Genomic DNA, 6,000 nt, shown 5'->3' on the forward strand with positions numbered 1-6,000 from the left:
GAAGACTGGCTCTGAGCTAACATCTGTGCCTATCGTCCTCTACTTTATACGTGGGATGCCTACCACAGCATGGCTTTTGCCAAGCGGTGCCATGTTCGCACCTGGGATCCAAACCCGCAAACCCCGGGCTGCCGAGAAGCAGAACGTGCGAACTTAACCACTGCGCCACTGGGCCGGCCCCCAAAATTTTCAATATATATGTTTATATATATATATATACACATACCTGAGAAACTGAAAACCATCATTCCTTCTCAATTTTTCTCCTCCTACATACACCATAATAATATAATAAATACTCATCTTTAATCAAAAGCATCATATCCCTGAGGTCTAGTCTATGAGATATACATCATGACCACAAAAGCCTCCACAGTGAATAAGAAGATACTCAAATCTGTTCTTTATGAAAGAGTTTTGGACCGATAGGAATGGGAGAAAATCATCAGTGACTATCTATAAAAGAAACAGAAGTCAAGATTTAGCAAACACTGCTCAATATCTTGAGAAAGTACTTATCAAAGATACAATGCAACTAGCAAGTAGACGAACAGAAATGACAGGAAAATGTCTCCAGGGCAGCCAACTTAATCCCCATTCAAGTAAAGACACTTCATAAAGATACGCTTCATATTCTTGATGGGACAGTCTTTCTTGACAATATCAGAAAATTACTGCGAAGCACTGTACTTTCAAATCTTTCTGTTAAAGTCGATAATTACAAAGCACAGAGTTGAAGGCTCTATGAGGATGGATGCCTTCCACCTAGTGATTGGACACCTGCTGTGTTCTAGGCCCCAGAGGAATGAATACACAGGACAGCGCTGTCTCTGACCACAAAAGGCTAAATATCAAGTGTGACCCGACATGAGCAGACCACCAGGTGGCTGGCTCTGTAGAGACACAATCAAAGCCAAGGTAAACACTCTACCAAAATCTACAGTAGTGGGGACGGCAGTAGTGCGATACATACCGGGCTTCCCAGCACTCTGAGAATGATCATAGACAGCAAAGCCCTGAGGTCTGAGGGTGTCAAGGGAGCAAAATGTGAAGCGATGTCATCACTGTTCTGGTTTTCAACCACATCCTCCTTGGGCCCCCTCTCCTGGTCCTCCGAGGACTTTGCCCAGACTTGTGTAATCCCACTTTGGGGACAGTACTGCAGATTGCTGTGCATGCATCAGCCTCCCTGCAGGTCCTGAGTTATGGAATTCTCCTCATTTAGCCCAATCAAGCATGTTGTATACTGAGTAAATGACACAAACTCATTAGTAAAATTCAAGTCAAAATAATAAGCTGAGCACTGAGCGATTGGGACTGTCACTGATTGGCAGTCCACCCTCTAGCACCCTCACCAAAATCAAAACAAAACATCAAAGTACCGCCAATAATACAATCACTAAGTCTTCCCTTTAGGGTATGTCCCTCAACTTCTGCTGGCATTCTTGTGTGGAAGAACAGAGCTGCAAAGATGAATAAGAGACAGACCCTGCTCACAAACCAGCCAGAAAGATGCAGGGTAAAGAAATAACTCTGGGTCCACGTGCAAAGAGCTCTAAAGAGGGGCAAACCGTCAGGAGCACAGAGAGCACACGGTGAACCAGCCAAGGAGGAAGCGTCAGGGAAGACGACGGCATCACAGTGGGGCCTCAGAGGTTGAGTAGGAGGCGACAGGCACAGTCTCAGTGGTGAGAAGAGAGATGCATGTCTGAAACATCCAGATTGACAACAACGAAGACCCGAAATACTCTAGCAGCCAGGATGCTCAGTGTCCATCTTATGACACTGAGCTGTGACATTTTTCCTGTCAATTTAGCTGGTGTTACCAGACATTACCACAGTGCGTGTTTGTGTATTGGGGGATTCAGATGTCATTAGCACATTAGGCTGTGATTTGAGCAGCGCGGGCTCTCCACATGTCACTGCACATCTCCCGTAGAACTGCCCGGCCCGGTCCTCGGTGTAGGTTTCCACCTCGGACCCTGTTTTCTCAGGACACAAAGCAGCCATCCCAGCTGCTGGCTCAGGCTGTGCCAGCAGACACACATCCTGACAGGAGAGAAGCGACATGTCCTCCTTTTCCTTCCCTTTACATCCTACGGCGCCGTGATAGTTGGTGCGTCCTTCCGGGCTTCAGAAACAGTTCAGACCTTCACCGAGCCTTTCCAATCTAAAAACTTCTTGCCTTTCCCCTCACTTTCCACCAAGGGGGTCATCTCCTGCTATGTTGATGAGTTAGATCATTACAAGAAATACTTGAGCTCACTGCCGCAAAGTCTACAAATATCCCACCATTCTTAACCATCAATGACTCCTCTCCTGATTCCATTGAAAATTCATCTTGATCCTTGGTTTAGCCTAATTGTCTCCCTTCTTCCTCCTCTCTAGAGAAGTTTTATTATTGATTCCAAACGTCATGTTCTCTGCTAGCAATCTCCCCTCCCCTCCCCCATCGAATTCCTTTCACTCATTCAATCTCTTCATTGTTGAAACAACAGCCTCTCCTGAACCCATTTCTCTCTAGTTCTCGCCCCACGTCTTCCTTCCCCTTCACAATGAAGCTGAAAGATCAGTGTTCATGGAATTACCAGCTCCTCACTCCCCCACACTTCAGACAATGGTCTGTGTATTAATCAATCTTGATAATATCACAGCTATCTCCCCATAATTAAATCCAAAGAGTGTTTCTGCATCTTTCTATTACTTGGAACAAACGCAGAACCGGGCCACGATTTTCATTTGGAATGATTCCCTGTCCTCCGTTTCTCGACATCTCAGGCTCCTGACTGCCTGTGAACCAGCTCACACTCCCTGGTGTCCTTCACAGGGTCCTTCTCACACAGCACTATTGCGAAAGCTCAGGACTCAATGTGAGCCCTATTCTCTCCATTGACCCTACGTTGTCTCAGTACTCTTGTGCATTTCTTCTATTGCTTCAATGCCTTCCACTGTTATCTCTATGATGACGATGTCTAAAAACCACGTCCAGATCTTATTTCAGAGCTATAATGCTCCAGGTGTATGTTATAGGCACCTTAAGCAAACATATTTCCAACGGAAGCTGTTAACTCCCCCTCGCCAACTAGACACCCCTTCACCTCTCGGTCTCCGATCTCGTCTGATGACTACAGTTGACATCCAGGGAGTGATGTTTAACGCAAACTCTCAGAACCACCTGACAGAACAAGCACTGCTGCTGCCAGCACACTGAGCAGTCACCCTTCATCTCCGCCCCAGGATCCACACACGTATTCCTACTCTCTACTCCGTTTTAGTTCAAAACGTCAGGTCCTCCGAGATCCCTTTGTTCAAACTGCTGCTGAAGTAAGCCTTCCCTCCCCGCCTGTTGTCTGGTGACTTTCCCTTCAGGCCACTGTGGAACAAATTAGGACATTCTTTTGATTGCATATTGTGTAACCTTTGAAATTGTCTCAAATAATAGTAAAATGATTATAATCACAGTGGATATTTGACAACCGAGATATGAAAGTATAGAGCAGAATCCTGATTTTATAAAAACAAATGCATGTTGACCTCTGCAGGGAAAGTTCATCCTCTGTCGCACCAAACAGCATCATCCCAGGGGATGAGACAGTGAAGCACGAGGCCTGTGCTCATTAAAGAACAAGGTTCCTGCCAGGAGGCCAGTAAGTTTGTTTTTCCATTGTTTCACCTCACAGTTAGACGCTTTGCGTGCCCTACGTGAGCAATTCATTTGATTTTTTTTGTTTCTTTTCCAGATTGGCGCCTGAACCAACATCTGTTGCCAATCTTTTTCTTCTTCTTCCCCTTCTTCTTCTCCCCAACCTCCCCTCCCCAGTTCATAGTTGTGTATCCTAGTTGTAGGACCTTCTGGTTGTGCCATGTGGGATGCCCTCTCAGCATGGCCTGATGAGCCGTGCCATGTCCCTGCCCAGGATCCGAACCCTGGGCTGCTGAAGCGGGGCACGGGAACTCCACCACGTGGCCGTGGGGCTGGCCCCCCAACTCATTGAATTTAACATGTGCTCTCTCTCTCTCTCTCTCTCTCTGGGTTGTCTTGTTTCAGTTTCGATGGGCTGGGGAGTAAGGTGAACATCCCTGAGGACTCCCCTTGCTGAGTGGACATGTGTGGTCCTGGTGAAAGCCCTCACCCAGTGGGGCTCCTAGAGATGTGACTCAGGGCCACTAATTCCCTTTTGGTGCCTGGCAAACTGGGACTCATCTTCCTCTGTCTGCTATTTGCTCTGTATTATGTCTGCTCCTTTGGAAGACAAAAATTTGTGTCCAAAGGGAAAGTTCCAGAAATGCTTCCAGGGATGATGATGGGACTTTGATTTCCAAGTGAGTATTTCTGGCATCTGATTCAATTCCGTTGTCCTTAATCAAAAGCTGGCTCGTTCTGGATTGGTTCCATCCTTTCACAGCGATAGCACCATCTTCTACGGTCATTACCAAAAATGATCATTTCGTTTGAAAGCTCTTCCCTTAGAAGCCACTGCTGTGTTAGTACTTTATCAAGTTAAAACACTTAATTTTACATGCCTGGGTTTCTGTTTTGGTTTTTTGGTTTTTGAAAGCAGCTGAGCATGTTTGAACTGAAAATGAAAAGTATTTATTATGGAAGTACCCATGCTACCTCATTAGGATAGAATAGGACATATCATTTATTTGTTATAAGATGCGAAAATTCAGAAGTTTTCCCTTGATCGGTAAAATTGCCCCTCTCAAGAAAGGTTTTTTTCTTTATGTTCAGTAACTTATTTTGGAGACCCACGGGGTCATGTCCAGTGAGATAGTTCTGTTGGAGTGAGGATAGTGCTGCTACAACCTGTCCTTCGTGCCACCTGCGACATGCCCTACTCTGCACCAAAGACCAAGGACGGTCCTTCTGAAGACAGGGCTATGTTTGCATTATGAGTTGAGAGATGCTGAAAAGACCTCCTATGGTTTCCCTTATACCCTACACTACACAAATAGACACTTATGCTTTTAAGTCTTGACATTTCATCTCGAGTGTCTGTTAAAACGTGAGTATCTAGGATAGAAAGCGGCTGTCCTCCAGAATCTTACCAGGGTTTCCTGCTGGCCACTTTGGAGGACAGAGCAGAGTGACCCACTAGGGGAGGGGCGCATGACTGCCGGGCCTTGGGGAAGAGCTGACCGGAAGCTGACTCACCAAGGACTGTCCATGCTTGTCTTGGTTTGCAGTGACAGCAGCTGAACGCAACTTAAAGGATTTTAATTTGCATGCAGCTTTGCACAACAACTTTCCATCTTACTTCATCCTCCTTGCTTCCTGTGACATTTGGGGATGGCATAGTTTCAGGGATTCACTGAACTCGTTTACAATGTTCAAATAGTCTTGTATGATGTGTGCGCTTGTTAATTGAGGTATAATTGACATATACTTTATATTAGTTTCATTTGTACAATATAATGATTTGCATGTATCGTGAAATAATCACCACGATAAGTCTAACTAACGTCTGTCCCCAGACGTAGTCAATATTCATTTTCTGGATGAGGACATGTTGTGTTTTAAGGTGCAGAAGAATCGGTAATGATGTCATACTTTTCCGTATGCAGCTTGATGAATTTGAACATAAGTGTCCACCCATGAGACCATCACCACCATCGAGGCCATAAACATATCCATCATCTACCAAAGTTTTCTCCCACCCCCTTTACTATTATCATTATTTTGCTTTAAGAACACTTAACAGAATATATACTCTGTTAGAAATTTGAAGTACAAAACACAATACCGTGAGATTGCTACATTATACGCTAGGTTTAATTTTTAGAGGAACCTCCAGACTATTTTCCATCATTACAGTATTAGTTTACGTTCCCATCAACAGTTGCAAGGCTTCCTTTTCCTCCACAACCTCACCAACATTTGTCACCTCTACTTTTTTTGATAATAGCCGCCCTAACCGGTGTCAAGTGATATCTCCTTGTGGTTTTGATTTGCATTTCCCTAAAGATTAGTGATGCTGAGCACCTTTTCATGTGGCT

Source organism: Equus caballus, unplaced genomic scaffold, assembly GCF_041296265.1.
Source record: "Equus caballus isolate H_3958 breed thoroughbred unplaced genomic scaffold, TB-T2T haplotype2-0000448, whole genome shotgun sequence".
Classification (NCBI taxonomy): domain Eukaryota; kingdom Metazoa; phylum Chordata; class Mammalia; order Perissodactyla; family Equidae; genus Equus; species Equus caballus.